The sequence below is a fragment of the Schistocerca gregaria genome, chromosome 8 (genome assembly GCF_023897955.1).
Source record: "Schistocerca gregaria isolate iqSchGreg1 chromosome 8, iqSchGreg1.2, whole genome shotgun sequence".
NCBI classification, from domain to species: Eukaryota; Metazoa; Arthropoda; class Insecta; order Orthoptera; family Acrididae; genus Schistocerca; species Schistocerca gregaria.
In genome coordinates, this window is record NC_064927.1 from 279,130,758 (window position 1) to 279,148,580 (window position 17,823).

Below are 17,823 nucleotides of genomic sequence, written 5' to 3' on the forward strand. Positions count from 1 at the left end.
TTTACGAAGTCTCAGACGGTGTTCAGGAAAGATAGATTAGGCAGAATTGGTGGTGGAGTGTTTGTGTCTGTCAGTAGTGGTTTATCTTGTAGTGAAGTCGAAGTAGATACTCCGTGCGAATTGGTGTGGATGGAGGTTATACTTAACAGCCGAATTAAGTTAATAATTGGCTCCTTCTACCGACCCCCAGACTCCGATGATACAGTTGCGGAACAGTTCAGAGAAAGTTTGAGTCTCGTAACAAATAAATACCCCACTCATACGGTTATAGTTGGTGGGGACTTCAACCTACCCTCGGTATGTTGGCAAAAATACTTGTTCAAAACCGGTGGTAGGCAGAAAACGTCTTCCGAGATTGTCCTAAATGCATTCTCCGAAAATTATTTCGAGCAGTTAGTCCACGAACCCACGCGAATTGTAAATGGTTGCGAAATCACACTTGACCTCTTAGCCACAAACAATCCAGAGCTGATAGAGAGCATCATGACTGATACAGGGATTAGTGATCACAAGGTCATTGTAGCTAGGCTCAATACCATTTCTTCCAAATCCATCAGAAACAAACGCAAAATAATTTTATTTAAAAAATCGGATAAAGTGCCACTAGAAGCCTTCCTAAAAGACAATTTCCATTCCTTCCGAACTGACTATGCGAATGTAGACGAGATGTGGCTCAAATTCAAAGATATAGTAGCAACACCAATTGAGATATTCATATCTCATAAATTGGTAAGAGATGGAACGGATCCCCCGTGGTACACAAAAAAGGTCCGAACGCTGTTGCAGAGGCAACGAAAAAGCATACGAAGTTCAGAAGAACGCGAAATCCTGAAGATGGGCTAAAATTTACAGACGCGCGAAATTTGCCACGTTCTTCGATGCGAGATGCCTTTAATAGGTTCCACAACGAAACATTGTCTCGAAATTTGGTAGAAAATCCGAAGAAATTCTGGTCGTATGTAAAGTACACAAGCGGCAAGACGCAGTCAATACCTTCGCTGCGCAGTGCCGATGGTACTGTTATCGACGACTGTGCCGCTAAAGCGGAGTTATTGAACGCAGTTTTCCGAAATTCCTTCACCAGGGAAGACGAATGGAATATTCCAGAATTTGAAACACGAACATCTGCTGGCATGAGTTTCTTAGAAGTAGATACCTTAGGGGTTGCGAAGCAACTCAAATCGCTTGATACGGGCAAGTCTTCAGGTCCAGATTGTATACCGATTAGGTTCCTTTCAGATTACGCTGATACTATAGCTCCCTACTTACCACTCATATACAACCGCTCGCTCACCGATAGATCTGTACCTACAGATTGGAAAATTGCGCAGGTCGCACCAGTGTTCAAGAAGGGTAGTAGGAGTAATCCATTTAACTACAGACCTATATCATTGACGTCGGTTTGCAGTAGGGTTTTGGAGCATATACTGTATTCAAACATTATGAATCACCTCGAAGGGAACGATCTATTGACGCGTAATCAGCATGGCTTCAGAAAACATCACTCTTGGGCAACGCAGCTAGCTCTTTATTCGCACGAAGTAATGGCCGCTATCGACAGGGGATCTCAAGTTGATTCCGTATTTCTAGATTTCCGGAAAGCTTTTGACACCGTTCCTCACAAGCGACTTCTAATCAAGCTGCGGAGCTATGGGGTATGGTCTCAGTTGTACGACTGGATTCGTGATTTCCTGTCAGGAAGGTCGCAGTTCGTAGTAATAGACGGCAAATCATCGAGTAAAACTGAAGTGATATCAGGTGTTCCCCAGGGAAGCGTCCTGGGACCTCTGCTGTTCCTGATCTATATAAATGACGTGGGTGACAATCTGAGCAGTTCTCTTAGACTGTTCGCAGATGATGCTGTAATTTACCGTCTAGTAAGGTCATCCGAAGACCAGTATCAGCTGCAAAGCGATTTAGAAAAGATTGCTGCATGGTGTGTCAGGTGGCAGCTGACGCTAAATAACGAAAAGTGTGAGATGATCCACATGAGTTCCAAAAGAAATCCGTTGGAATTCGATTACTCGATAAATAGTACAATTCTCAAGGCTGTCAATTCAACTAAGTACCTGGGTGTTAAAATTACTAACAACTTCAGTTGGAAGGACCACATAGATAATATTGTCGGGAAGGCGAGCCAAAGGTTGCGTTTCATTGGCAGGACACTTAGAAGATGCAACAAGTCCACTAAAGAGACAGCTTACACTACACTCGTTCGTCCTCTGTTAGAATATTGCTGCGCGGTGTGGGATCCTTACCAGGTGGGATTGACGGAGGACATCGAAAGGGTGCAAAAAAGGGCAGCTCGTTTTGTATTATCGCGTTATAGGGGAGAGAGTGTGGCAGATATGATACACGAGTTGGGATGGAAGTCATTACAGCGTAGACGTTTTTCGTCGCGGCGAGACCTTTTTACGAAATTTCAGTCACCAACTTTCTCTTCCGAATGCGAAAATATTTTGTTGAGCCCAACCTACATAGGTAGGAATGATCATCAAAATAAAATAAGAGAAATCAGAGCTCGAACAGAAAGGTTTAGATGTTCGTTTTTCCCGCTCGCTGTTGGGGAGTGGAATAGTAGAGAGATAGTATGATTGTGGTTCGATGAACCCTCTGCCAAGCACTTAAATGTGAATTGCAGAGTAGTCATGTAGATGTAGATGCAGATGCGTCTCCGCAGCAGGAGCCTGGTTCGCACACTCGTGCTGACTACATTTTTATCAGCGACGAAGGCCAGAATTTGCACACCAGTTCCACAAATGGACGTCCACTGAGTGACGACAGGTGACCTTTTCAGATAACTCACAGTCATGCTCCATCGGACAGATGACCTTTGTCGACCGGCCAGGTTAGCCGAGGGCGCTAATGCGCTCAGGTAGTCGCCCCGGCCCCAGATCGAATCCGCCCGGCGGATTACCTCCGTCGGTCGGTGTGCCGGCCAGCCTGGATGTGGTTTATAGGCGGTTTTCCACATCCCGCTAGGTGAATACCGGGCTGATCCCCAAGTCCCGCCTCAGTTACACGACTCACAGACATCTGAACACGTTCACACTATTCCATGAATTACACTAGACGCAGACAGCAGGGGTACACTAATTCCGTCCCGGTGGGTATGGGGTGGTGGCAGGAAGGGTATCCGGCCACCCCTTTCCACTAACCTTGCCCAATCCGTTCCTAACAATGCCGACCCTTTGTCAGTGCGGGACATGGTACCAGTGAAAGAAAGAAAAAAAGAAAGGACAGATGACCTTCGTCATGTACGGCCTTGCAGATCATAGGAAGGTTACGGGCCAGAGGAGGGAGAATTATGGTCTGGGGGCAATCTGGAAAACACAGTGGATCTACACAAGTGTGCATCTACTGTTAAGACCATGTCCTCCCCTATATGCAGTTTGTTTTTCCGCGATGGCATCTATCAGCAGGACAATGCAGCGTGTCACGCAACTCGGTATGCGAATGGCGCGAAGTGCACCAGGATGAAACTTCCTGGCAGATTAAAACTGTGTGCCCGACCGAGACTCGAACTCGGGACCTTTGCCTTTCGCGGGCAAGTGGTCTACCAACTGAGCTACCGAAGCACAACTCACGCCCAGTACTCACAGCTTTACTTCTGCCAGTATCTCGTCTCCTACCTTCCAAACTTTACAGAAGCTCTTCTGCGGACCTTGCAGAACTAGCACTCCTGAAAGAAAGGATATAGCGGAGACAGGGCTTAGCCACAGCCTGGGGGATGTTTCCAGAATGAGATTTTCACTCTGCAGTGGAGTCTGCGCTGATATGAAACTTCCTGGCAGATTAAAACTGTGTGCCCGACCGAGACTTCAGATGGTAGAGCACTTGCCCGCGAAAGGCAAAGGTCCCGAGTTCGAGTCTCGGTCGAGCACAGAGTTTTAATCTGCCAGGAAGTTTCATATCAGCGCACACTCCACTGCAGAGTGAAAATCTCATTCTGGAAACATCCCCCAGGTTGTGGCTAAGCCATGTCTCCGCTATACCCTTTCTTTCAGGAGTGCTGGTTCTGCAAGGTCCGCAGAAGAGCTTCTGTAAAGTTTGGAAGTTAGGAGACGAGATACTGGCAGAAGTAAAGCTGTGAGTACTGGGCGTGAGTTGTGCTTCGGTAGCTCAGTTGGTAGAGCATTTGCCCGCGAAAGGCAAAGGTCCCGAGTTCGAGTCTCGGTCGGGCACACAGTTTCAATCTGCCAGGAAGTTTCATATCAGCGCACACTCCGCTGCAGAGTGAAAATCTCATTCTGCACCAGGATGAGTTCACCATATCCCCTGGCCATCAAGCTCCCATAATTTAAACCCAATAGAAAATGTGGTGGATCACCTCCATCGGGCTGTTTGTGGCATGGATCCGCAGCGGTGAAACCTAGCGCATATGGACACAGCACTGGAGTCGGCATGGTTCCACTTCCTTGTCGGTACCTTCCACCACCTCACTGATTCACTTCCTGAACGTCCACGCTGCAAATGGTGATTATTCTGGTTTTTGATAGGTGGCCACATTATGGTGACTGAACAGTGTATGTCAAAAGCTCTTCTCGTAATATTGGAAATACATCCCCTAGAGCCGGCCGGAATGGCCGAGCGGTTCTAGGCGCTGCAGTCTGGAACCGCGCCACCGCTACGGTCGCAGGTTCGAATCCTGCCTCGGGCATGGATGTGTGTGAGGTCCTTAGGTTAGTTAGGTTTAAGTAGTTCTAAGTTCTAGGGGACTGATGCCCTCAGAAGTTAAGACCCATAGTGCTCAGAGCCATTTGAACCATCTACATCTACATCTACATGACTACTCTGCAATTCACATTTAAGTGCTTGGCAGAGGGTTCATCGAACCACAATCATACTATCTCTCTACTATTCCACTCCCCAACAGCGAGCGGGAAAAACGAACACCTAAACCTTTCTGTTCGAGCTCTGATTTCTCTTATTTTATTTTGATGATCATTCCTATCTATGTAGGTTGGGCTCAACAAAATATTTTCGCATTCGGAAGAGAAAGTTGGTGACTGAAATTTCGTAAAAAGGTCTCGCCGCGACGAAAAACGTCTATGCTGTAATGACTTCCATCCCAACTCGTGTATCATATCTGCCACACTCTCTCCCCTATAACGCGATAATACAAAACGAGCTGCCCTTCTTTGCACCCTCTCGATGTCCTCCGTCAATCCCACCTGGTAAGGATCCCACACCGCGCAGCAATATTCTAACAGAGGACGAACGAGTGTAGTGTAAGCTGTCTCTTTAGTGGACTTGTTGCATCTTCTAAGTGTCCTGCCAATGAAACGCAACCTTTGGCTCGCCTTCCCGACAATATTATCTATGTGGTCCTTCCAACTGAAGTTGTTAGTAATTTTAACACCCAGGTACTTAGTTGAATTGACAGCCTTGAGAATTGTACTATTTATCGAGTAATCGAATTCCAACGGATTTCTTTTGGAACTCATGTGGATCATCTCACACTTTTCGTTATTTAGCGTCAACTGCCACCTGACACACCATACAGCAATCTTTTCTAAATAGCTTTGTAGCTGATACTGGTCTTCGGATGACCTTACTAGACGGTAAATTACAGCATCATCTGCGAACAGTCTAAGAGAACTGCTCAGATTGTCACCCACGTCATTTATATAGATCAGGAACAGTAGAGGTCCCAGGACGCTTCCCTGGGGAACACCTGATATCACTTCAGTTTTACTCGATGATTTGCCGTCTATTACTACGAACTGCGACCTTCCTGACAGGAAATCACGAATCCAGTCGCACAACTGAGACGATACCCCATAGCTCCGCAGCTTGATTAGAAGTCTCTTGTGAGGAACGGTGTCAAAAGCTTTCCGGAAATCTAGAAATACGGAATCAACTTGAGATCCCCTGTCGATAGCGGCCATTACTTCGTGCGAATATAGAGCTAGCTGCGTTGCACAAGAGCGATGTTTTCTGAAGCCATGCTGATTACGTGTCAATAGATCGTTCCCTTCGAGGTGATTCATAATGTTTGAATACAGTATATGCTCCAAAACCCTACTGCAAACCGACGTCAATGATATAGGTCTGTAGTTAAATGGATTACTCCTACTACCCTTCTTGGCTGGGAGTGGTGGCGTGCTCCTGTAATCAAGCGACCTGGAGGCCGGGTGTAGTGGATAGTCTGAGGATGGGAGTACTGTTTCACAGCATCCTGTGTTGATCTGGCGTCCGCACTGAGATCGCCATCAATATGGTCGCTCAAGAGGAGTCTTGGGCGACCAGGTTAGCTAAGGAGGGATGCAGCGGGCCAGGCAGGAAACTGAGCAGCCAAAAGAACCATTTGAACATCCCCTAGACCTAGTAATCAGAAAAAATGCAGACAGTATTGATTAAGAGGTGACGATGGTAAATTCACAGAGGTATTATGATAAAAAGCAAACACCAACCAGCAACTCATTGCATGCATAATGCGAAAGTCGCAGGAGTACTTGTTTAAAAGAACAACCGGACGATTCGTCTACGACCTCTTTCCAAATGTTTGGGAAACACATAGATCTCAGTCCACCTATCTGAAGAGAACAGGGCGTCGACTTAACGGTGATTGTGACTGAGGAGACACTGGGACGCCGGACCATATTACTAGGCACTGTATTCAGTTCAGAGACATCGCTCAATCCGAGAAAGAGAGAAAAAATAGATCTGAGCACTATGGCACTTAACATCTGAGGTCATTATTCACCTGGAACTTAGAACTACTGAAACCTTAGTAACCTAAGGACATCACACACATCCATGCCCGAGGCAAGATTCGAACCTGCGACCGTAGCAGTCGTGTGGTTCCAGACTGAAGCGCCTAGAACCGCTCGGCCCAAAAGAGAGAAAAAGTACTTAAAATCATAAGAGACGAATCGAAACGGTTTAAGTTAAACAAAATAGCCCAAAAGGGATCCGGAAGAGAGATGGAGAGTTATCTTTAAAGGCAAGCGAGGAATAACTCATATTCTTCACAGAGAAATAAGATCGTGATGCAGACATCTATTAGCTACATGTGGCAGGTTGGTAAACATTGAGGACTGCCAATGGTCAGTTCTGTCGATCCTAGGGCGGTAGTCCGCGCTATGTTGCAATACAGCGACAAAATGAACACAGAAGACTGGGCACTCGCCGTCGTTGCAGCACAAGTCCTTACTGGAGTCATGGAGATAACTTCAGATCCTATTTTGTTGATATCTTCACGAAGTGGTAACTGTACCAGTGGAAAATTTTAAATAACTGCAAAAGTTATCGGACTTAAGGTGTCACTGCCTTCTGGATCCTAGAAACGATTTTACTCTTACGATCACGCACGTCTTGCTTTAGTTGACAGAAGGCCGAACAAAGTGGGACACATCCAAAACATTATTTAGTTTATTCTTCTGCCTTTCCTACAATTTTAAAAACGGACTGGCGTCATATGTTGATTGACAAAACAGAATATTCCGTAACGGTTAAACCCACATATCAGACCCTCAGGGAAGAAGAGAAGAGCCAGTGGTGAATGAATACACGGAAGAAAAGCTTATTCTCGTTGTATAAGAAACTATCAGCCTCGACTGCGGTATTGAAACCGTCCTTTACCTATGTTTCAGCCCAAGTAATTGAGCCTTCTTCAGAAGATATAGCTGATTCTATAATATGTCTACGAGGGCATGGTCTAGAAATAAAACTAAGTTCAAGCTGTTTTAGTTTTATTTCTAGACCATGCCCTCGTAGACATATTATAGAATCAGGTATATCTTCTGAAGAAGGCTATATTACTTGGGTTGCAACATAGGTAAAGGTTGGTTTATTTACCGCAATCGAGGGTGATAGTTTCTTATACACTAGAGTATCAAGATTGCTGACTGAGCTGCAATGTTGAAAGTACCAAAATTACTGTCGTTTCTTCCATGTGAGAGCCTTCCGACTACCAATTTGGTGAAATCAGGCCCACAGCCACGCACGTGAGTCTGCCAGACTGATATAGCCGCTGCAGATGGCCTAACTAGTGGCCAAAAATGTTTCCACATTCTACATACGAGTAATGAATTTATATGTCCTTCCAGGAAATAGATTAAGATGGAAAGTAGTAAACACCTTCTTTACTGAGCTGCTTCTCAGTTTTGACAGCTTCCTGTTCGCTAGTATCAAAATTCCCTTGAGATTACGGAATATTCCGTGATGGTCAGGACTATGCGTCAGAGCTGGAAGACGAAAGAGCGGTCCTAATGTCAAACTGTCCTGTCTTTCATATATGGAACTTCCGGCCACGCAAGACGAGAGCCCAGGTCCATTAGCACTCATATGAATCATCCCGCTAGAAAAAGCCGCTACTCTTGGCGTAATCACTAGACTAAAGTGTCGCTGCGTGGTAAGTACGAGCAGGAAATGTTCACACACCGAATAATTTAGGCTTACAGACGGAATATGCCACGTTATAACGTAAAAAGTAATGTAGTCTATAAATCAAAATGTTATTATGAGAGCGGCTCCATTATTGGAAAAGCATTATTTATTGCTGTTTTCGTCTTTCTGTTTCACCACAGTCAAAAAACAAATTACTCTATTCCTTAATAATATGTTTCTACACAAAACTATAGCCTACCCCTTGCGGAGTGCTGAATGACAGAAAAATATTTTATTTATCTTACGAACAGTATGCTTTACCAGCTTGTAACTCATCTGACAAATATTTGTCACGGAGCGGCGAAGTTCTATTGTCAGTTGGTCTAGAATCAGCACCACTGCCGACTGACTGAGACTGCAACTAGAGTTAGTTTCAAAACACTGTTGTTAACTGGCTGAAATATAATGGTAGCTCTACATAAGCAAATGGGCAAAAAATTAGGTCCACGCAGGAGACAACACGATCATACCACGTAACACCGCCCTGACGACAACCTCAATTCCGCCAGGAAAAAGACTCCCAATAGTTTGCCGCCGTTCTGGTTTATATGATGAAAGAATAGATTTAACTGACAGAAATGTAGTCCGCAGCTCGTGGTCGTGCGGTAGCGTTCTCGCTTCCCGCGCCCGGGTTCCCGGGTTCGATTCCCGGCGAGGTCAGGGATTTTCTCTGCCTCGTGATGGCTGGGTGTTGTGTGTTGTCGTTATGTTTAAGTAGTTCTAAGTTCTAGGGGACTGGTGACCATAGATGTTAAGTCCCATAGTGCTCAGAGCCATTTGAACCATTTTTTTGACAGAAATGTAGCATTCAGTTCCCGAGTGCTAGTCCCTCTATAATATCAGTTCTGCTAAGTTGGCTCGTATGCAATAGAGGCCTAACGTAAAAAATCCTGACTATCGTAACTTGTTGAGTGCATAAAGTGCTACTAGGGTCTTAAAATTTGCGCTCTGACTGTTAAGCCTAGTTTACACGACGACATTGGGTTGCGCCAGTCGTTGCGGTCAGTTTCGTCGTTTTGTGGGTTCCTGGGTCGTGTCTGAATTGAAAGTTTTGACAGCTGCACGTCACACGAGTCGTAACGGACTTAAACCTTGTTGCGTGGAATCGCTCCATAAGAAAAAAATAAGAAACGTGTTTCGATTCGTGACTGGATGAAGAAAAGACGTTAGCTCTGTTGCTCAGCATCCTTGTTGAAATAATTTGTAATGGAAGATCCAAGAAGTTCTCTTAATTATCTTAGAATGTCACCAGAACTGTTAACGTTTCTTCTAAATAGAGTTAATTATGCGATAAGTAATAAAGATATTGTCATGGATAAAGCACTGTCGCCAGAACTGAAATTACATATCACATTGCATGCACTCGGAATGCTGTAAGATGCGGTTTTAGTTAGTGATTACGCTTTTTCATTAACACCAATAATTACTAACAGTAATAACTATTAACATTAACAGCAGCAATTATTCGAAACAGGCCGCATTAGAAGAGAATGGTTTGCGAACTACTCTCTTGACGATAGATCTGTACAGTGGCAATATTTCAAAATTCAAACAAATGCGGATGGGGAGCACTGCTGTGACGTTTTAAACAGACGAATATTGAATAAACAATGCAGCTTCTTGATTTGTGTAGCCTTCTCTACTGTCAACAATATTCCTTAAAAAAAAAAGTGTCGGTCAACTCGAATGATGGGATTTTAGTCTTGTAGACAAGAGCATTCCTTCAACTAGAATTAAATTTGCTTGTATTTTTCTTAATTCGGTTGTATATGTGGTCCTAATTCAATAAATTTTGCCCTGTAGCACAGACGAAACTATCTATGTTCTGATTGCACATGACGGTCCCAGGAGCAGCAATATGTTGCTTATTTTTGTAACCTGTATCACTAAAATCCCGCAAACACCTATGCAAAGCTTAGATATCCAAAAAGCGAACATTATTCTCCGTTCCCTAACTCATATTTCAGTTTGTCTACATTGTTATGAACACACATAACCTCAAAACTCGTGCAAATAGTGTCGCCAAAATTGGAACACGCTGAAACTGTTTAGTTTCACCGACGAGTAGCGCAAACGCGCGGCGCCCATGCGCAGTGGCCAGTAGCGCAGTTGCCTGCAACCAAGTGTCGCCATGTAAACTAGGCTTTACATCCAACTTCCTCTGACAGTTGGAAGTTCTGCCTCTCCGGGCGCAGGACAATTCCAAAGAGTAATCAGGGTAAATCCAAGGAATAAACAGTTTTGCCAAAAAAAATGTATGAAGCACTTGTAAAACTAAATTCCGTCCAAACAGGCCTCGGAAGGCCCAACGGTAACGACCGACCGCCGCATCATCCTCAGTTGACAAGCGTCTGAGGATGCGGATATGGAGTGGCATGTACTCAACACACTGCTCTCCTGATCGTTGCCAGTTTTCGCGACCCGAGCCGCAACTTCTCAATTGGTCTCACAAGGGCCGAGTGCTCCCCGCTTGCCGACAGCCCTTGGCAGATACGGACGGTCATACATCCTGGTGCTAGCCAAGCCCGGCAGCGTTTCACTTCTGTTTTCTGACGGGAACCGGTGTTAAAAAATGTTCAAATGTGTGAGAAATCTTATGGGACGTAACTACTAAGGTCATCAGTTCCTAAGCTTACACACTACTTAACCTAAATTATCTTAAGGACAAACACACACACGCATGACCGAGGGAGGACTCGAACCTCCGCCGGGACCAGCAGCACAGTCCATGACTGCAGGGCCCTAGACCGCTCGGCTAATCCAGCGCGGCGAATCGGTGTTACCACTGCGATAAGGCCGTAGACGTATTGAGTATTTAATGAAAAGAAAATCTGAAATGCCTTCATTTTAGAATAAACTCATCACACTACCACACAAATCCTCTCATCACGTGAAAGAAAAATACTACAGTACTCTACATGAGCAAATTTTGAATGTTGTTGTTGTTGTTGTTGTTGTTGTGGTCTTCAGTCCTGAGACTGGTTTGATGCAGCTCTCCATGCCACTCTATCCTGTGCAAGCTGCTTCATCTCCCAGTACCTAATGCAACCTACATCCTTCTGCTTAGTGTATTCATCTCTTGGTCTCCCTCAACGATTTTTACCCTCCACGCTGCCCTCCAATACTGAATTGGTGATCCCTTGATGCCTCAGAACATGTCCTACCAACCGATCCCTTCTTCTGGTCAAGTTGTGCCACAAACTTCTCTTCTCCCCAATCCTATTCAATACCTCCTCATTAGTTATGTGATCAACCCATCTAATCTTCAGCATTCTTCTGTAGCACCACATTTCGAAAGCTTCTATTCTCTTCTTGTCCAAACTATTTATCGTCCATGTTTCACTTCCATACATGGCTACACTCCATACAAATACACTCCTGGAAATTGAAATAAGAACACAGTGAATTCATTGTCCCAGGAAGGGGAAACTTTATTGACACATTCCTGGGGTCAGATACATCACATGATCACACTGACTGAACCACAGGCACATAGACACAGGCAACAGAGCATTCATAATGTCGGCACTAGTACAGTGTATATCCACCTTTCGCAGCAATGCAGGCTGCTATTCTCCCATGGAGACGATCGTAGAGATGCTGGATGTAGTCCTGTGGAACGGCTTGCCATGCCATTTCCACCTGGCGCCTCAGTTGGACCAGCGTTCGTGCTGGACGTGCAGACCGCCTGAGACGACGCTTCATCCAGTCCCAAACATGCTCAATGGGGGACAGATCCGGAGATCTTGCTGGCCAGGGTAGTTGACTTACACCTTCTAGAGCACGTTGGGTGGCACGGGATACATGCGGACGTGTATTGTCCTGTTGGAACAGCAAGTTCCCTTGCCGGTCTAGGAATGGTAGAACGATGGGTTCGATGACGGTTTGGATGTACCGTGCACTATTCAGTGTCCCCTCGACGATCGCCAGAGGTGTACGGCCAGTGTAGGAGATCGCTCCCCACACCATGATGCCGGGTGTTGGCCCTTTGTACCTCGGTCGTATGCACTCCTGATTGTGGCGCTCACCTGCACGGCGCCAAACACGCATACGACCATCATTAGCACCAAGGCAGAAGCGACTCTCATCGCTGAAGACGACACGTCTCCATTTGTCCCTCCATTCACGCCTGTCGCGACACCACTGAAGGCGGGCTGCACGATGTTGGGGCGTGAGCAGAAGACGGCCTAACGGTGTGCGGAACCGTAGCCCAGCTTCATGGAGACGCTCCTCGGCGATACCCCAGGAGCAACAGTGTCCCTAATTTGCTGGGAAGTGGCGGTGCGGTCCCCTACGGCACTGCGTAGGATCCTACGGTCTTGGCGTGCATCTGTGCGTCGCTGCGGTCCGGTCCCAGGTCGACGGGCAAGTGCACCTTCCGCCGACCACTGGCGACAACATCGATGTACTGTGGAGACCTCACGCCCCACGTGTTGAGCAATTCGGCGGTACGTCCACCCGGCCTCCCGCGTGCCCACTCTACGCCCTCGCTCAAAGTCCGTCAACTGCACATACGGTTCACGTCCACGCTGTCGCGGCATGCTACCAGTGTTAAAGACTGCGATGGAGCTCCGTATGTCACGGCAAACTGGCTGACACTGACGGCGGCGGTGCACAAATGCTGCGCAGCTAGCGCCATTCGACGGCCAACACCGCGGTTCCTGGTGTGTCCGCTGTGCCGTGCGTGTGATCATTGCTTGTACAGCCCTCTCGCAGTGTCCGGAGCAAGTATGGTGGGTCTAACACACCGGTGTCAATGTGTTCTTTTTTCCATTTCCAGGAGTGTACTTTCAGAAATGTCTTCCTGACACTTACATCTATACTCGATGTTAACAAATTTCTCTTCTTCAGAAACGCTTTCCTTGCCATCGCCAGTCTACATTTTATATCCTCTCTACTTCGACCATCATCAGTTATTTTGCTCCCCAAATAGCAATACTCCTTTACTACTTTAAGTGTCTCATTTCCTAATGTAATACCCTCAACATCACCCGACTTAATTCGACTACATTCCATTATCCTCGTTTTGCTTTTCCTGATGTTCATCTTATATCCTTCTTTCAAGACACTATCCATTACGTTTAACTGCTCTTCCAAGTCCTTTGCTGTCTCTGACAGAATTACAATGTCATCGGCGAACCTCAAAGTTTTAATTTCTTCTCCATGGATTTTAATATATACTCCGAACTTTTTTTTGTTTCCTTCACTGCTTCCCCAATATACAGATTGAATAACATCGGGGAGAGACTACAACCCTACCTCACTCCCTTCCCAACCACTGCTTCCCTTTTATGTCCCTCGACTCTTATAACTGCAATCTGGTTTCTGTACAAATTGTAAATAGCCTTTCGCTCCCTGTATTTTACCCCTGCCACCTTTAGAAATTGAAAGAGAGTATTCCAGTCAACATGGTGAAAAGCTTTCTCCAAGTCTACAAATGCTAGAAACGTAGGTTTGCCTTTCCTTTATCTTTCTTCTAAGATAAGTCGTAAGGTCAGTATTGCTTCACGTGTTCCAGTATTTCTACGGAATCCAAACTGATCTTCCCCGAGGTCGGCTTCTACCAGTTTTTCCATTCGTCTGTAAAGAATTCGGGTTAGTATTTTGCAGCTGTGACTTATTAAACTGAAAGTTCGGTAATTTTTACATCTGTCAACACCTGCTTTCTTTGGGATTGGAATTATTATAGTCTTCTTGAAGTCTGAGGGAATTCCACCTGTCTCATACATCTTGCTCACCAGATGGTAGAGTTTTCTCAGGACTGGCTCTCCCAAGGCCGTCAGTAGTTCTAATGGAATGTTGTCTACTCCTGGGGCCTTGTTTCGACTCAGGTCTTTCACTGGTCTGTCAAACTCTTCACGCAGTATCGTACCTCCCATTTCATCTTCATCTACATCCTCTTACATTTCAATAAAACTGTCCTCAAGTACATCGCCCTTGTATAGACCCTCTATATACTCCTTCCACCTTTGTGCTTTCCCTTCTTTGCTTAGAACTGGGTTTCCATCTGATCTCTTGATGTTCATGCAAGTGGCTCTCTTTTCTCCAAAGGTCTCTTTAATTTTCCTGTAGGCAGTATCTATCTTACCCTAGTGAGATAAGCCTCTACATCCTTACATTTGTCCTCTAGCCATCCGTGCTTATCCATTTTGCACTTCCTGTCGATCTCATTTTTGAGACGTCTGTATTCCTTTTTACCTGCTTCATTTACTGCATTTTTATATTTTCTCCTTTCATCAATTAAATTCAATATTTCTTCTGTTACCAAAGGATTTCTACTAGCCCTCGTCTTTTTATTAACTTGATCCTCTGCTGCCTTCACTACTTCATCCCTCAAAGTTACCCATTCTTCTTCTACTGTATTTCTTTCCCCCATTCCTGTCAATTGCTCCCTTATGCTCTCCCTGAAGCTCTGTACAACCTCTGGTTCTTTTAGTTTATCCAGGTCCCATCTCCTTAAATTCCCACCTTTTTGCAGTTTCTTCAGTTTTAATCTACAGGTCATAACCAATAGATTGTGGTCAGAGTTCACATCTGCCCCTGGCAATGTCTTACAATTTAAAACCTGGTTCCTAAATCTCTGTCTTACCATTATATAATCTATCTGAAACCTTTCAGTATCTCCAGGCTTCTTCCATGTATACAGCCTTCTTTAATGATTCTTGAACCAAGTGTTACCTATGATTAAGTTGTGCTCTGTGCAAAATTCTACCAGGCGGCTTCCTCTTTCATTTCTTTGCCCCAGTCCATATTCACCTACTATGTTTCCTTCTCTCCCTTTTCCTACTACCGAATTCCAGTCACCCATGACTATTTAATTTTCGTCTCCCTTCACTGTCTGAATAATTTCTTTGATTTGATCATACATTTTGAATATGTTCCTAAAACACATACACATTCAAAGTGCCATGTCCCTCTATCTACCGTTCACGAAAACCAAAGTCTAATACAAAAAGTCGTGGAACTCTACAGTTCAAAATAAAAAGGAACCTGTTGTCACCTGAAATGATACTAGAGCTCCAAGAGGCTGATATGTAGTAACAGAAGAATGACATGGAAAACTGAGAACTTGTTATTCTTAATGCTGTAGCACCCATATATCCCAGTCACTAAACATGGAGATGATTCTTCTAATATGAATAGGAAAACGCAATTAAAGTACTACTCTGTCTCCTATTAGTGTCCACATAGGCTACAATTATAAAATCTCAGTGAAATGTAACACCAGGTGATGTGCAGCTTCTCGCAGAGGTCCAGTGTGGGCTGCAATTATTGTATGACAGCGGAACTTCGTAGATATTCCAATGCGCTAATGCAAAGTCGTTTTAAGCTAAAAAAAAAATTAGTTCCAGTTTTAGCCACCAGGTGCAAATATGGTGCTGTGAACACAAGAAAGACGTATAGAAATCTTTGTGTATGTAACGGATTAGGAATAGGACATGGGCAGAAAAGATTAAATCAGTGACAAATGCACAAAGTTGATATTATTAACCGCTGCTTTAACAGTTTGTTCAATATGAGCACCAGAGGTGTCGACAAGATTCTGTGTAGCATTAGACTTGCACCTAGTGAGCAAAATTAGAACTTTTTTTTTCAAATGTAAATCGGTTTCGCGTTAACGGGTTAGAATATCTACTGTACAGTAGGAGACCGTTACTGATTGGGTTTATTAATATAAAAATTTGATTTTTATTTTTTCACTTTATGTTCGTCATTGGCTGCTAGAAGCCTGGCGGTAAGCTTCAGAGTCTCAGTTACGTTGCCCAGAACAGGATAGAACCACCCTGAAACTCACGTGTTGAACCAACAGCAGCTAAACCCACGTGTTGCTGACGAGGAAACGCTACCGAACTACGCGTCTCACGACCTGACGGACCAATGGGGACGCTTGGAGGTGGTCAAGTGGGGATGGAACCGCGGCGACTGCCGGGAGCGGACACGCCGTTCGCTCTCTTCTGCTGGCAGCTTCCAAACCGACCAGACACCCTCCTCACCTGATCTCTTGGGCGGCTGCCAATTCAGTCTCGGTGGCTTCTCCAGCCTGCCTTTCTTTACGGCAATAAAACTTCACAGGTTAAACTATGTTTTATTCTTCACCTCAACGGGTGCCTACCGCTTTCCCCTCCTGGCCAATCCTGACGTATTAACACTACCAAGATTCGCTGCCATACGATACCAACAGCCCACAATGGACCCGTGTGGGTAGCTACACTTTAATGATAACCCCCCTCCCCCACCCCGGTATACATGGCGTTACAAAAAGGTACGGACAAACTTTCAAGAAACATTCCTCACACACAAAGAAAGAAAATATGTTATGTGGACATGTGTCCGGAAACGCTTACTTTCCATGTTAGAGCTCATTTTATTACTCTCTTCAAATCACATTAATCATGGAATGGAAACATACAGCAGCAGAACGTACCAGCGTGACTTCAAACACTTTGTTACAGGAAATGTTCAAAATGTCCTCCGTTAGCGAGGATACATGCATCCACCCTCCGTCGCATGGAATCCCTGATGCGCTGATGCAGCCGTGGAGAATAGCGTATTGTATCACAGCCGTCCACAATACGAGCACGAGGAGTCTCTATATTTGGTACCAGTGTTGCGTAGACAAGAGATTTCAAATGTCCCATAAATGAAAGTCAAGAGGGTTGAGGTCAGGAGAGCGTGGAGACCATGGAATTGGTCCGCCTCTACCAATCCATCGGTCACCGAATCTGTTGTTGAGAAGCGTACGAACACTTCGACTGAAATGTGATGGAGCTCCATCGTGCATGAACCACATGTTGTGTCGTAAAGGCACATGTTCTAGTAGCACAGGTAGAGTATCCCGTATGAAATCATGATAAAGTGCTCCATTGAGCGTAGATGCAAGAACATGGGGCCCAATCAAGACATCACCAACAATGCCTGCCCAAACGTTCACAGAAAATCTGTGTTGATGACGTGATTGCACAATTGCGTGCGGATTCTCGTCAGCCCACAAATGTTGATTGTGAAAATTTACAATGTGATTACATTCGAATGAAGCTTCATCCGTAAAGAGAGCATTTGCACTGAAATGAGGATTGACTCTTTGTTGAATGAACCATTCGCAGAAGTGTACCCGTGGAGGACAATCAGCTGTTGACAGTGCCTGCACACGCTGTACATGGTACGGAAACAACTGGTTCTCCCGTAGCACTCTCCATACAGTGACGTGGTCAACGTTACCTTGTACAGCAGCAACTTCTCTGACGCCGACATTAGGGTTATCGTCAACTGGACGAAGAATTGCCTCGCCCATTGCAGGTGTCCTCGTCGTTCCAGGTCTTCCCCAGTCGCGAGTCATAGGCTGGAATGTTCCGTGCTCCCTAAGACGCCGATCAATTGCTTCGAACGTCTTCCTGTCGGGACACCTTCGTTCTGGAAATCTGTCTCGAT

At 45.2% G+C, this 17,823-nt stretch overlaps 1 protein-coding gene and 1 non-coding gene across 2 annotated transcripts in view; one reads left to right on the plus strand and one right to left on the minus strand.

The window, feature by feature from the left end:
• Positions 1–17,823, minus strand: part of LOC126284768 (uncharacterized) — an 87,046-nt gene that overhangs the window by 51,810 nt on the left and 17,413 nt on the right. The gene's annotated exons all lie outside the window — the stretch shown is intronic.
• On the plus strand, positions 4,111–4,185 carry Trnas-cga (transfer RNA serine (anticodon CGA)). The gene has a single exon. It is a non-coding gene; the product is annotated as a tRNA-Ser (tRNA).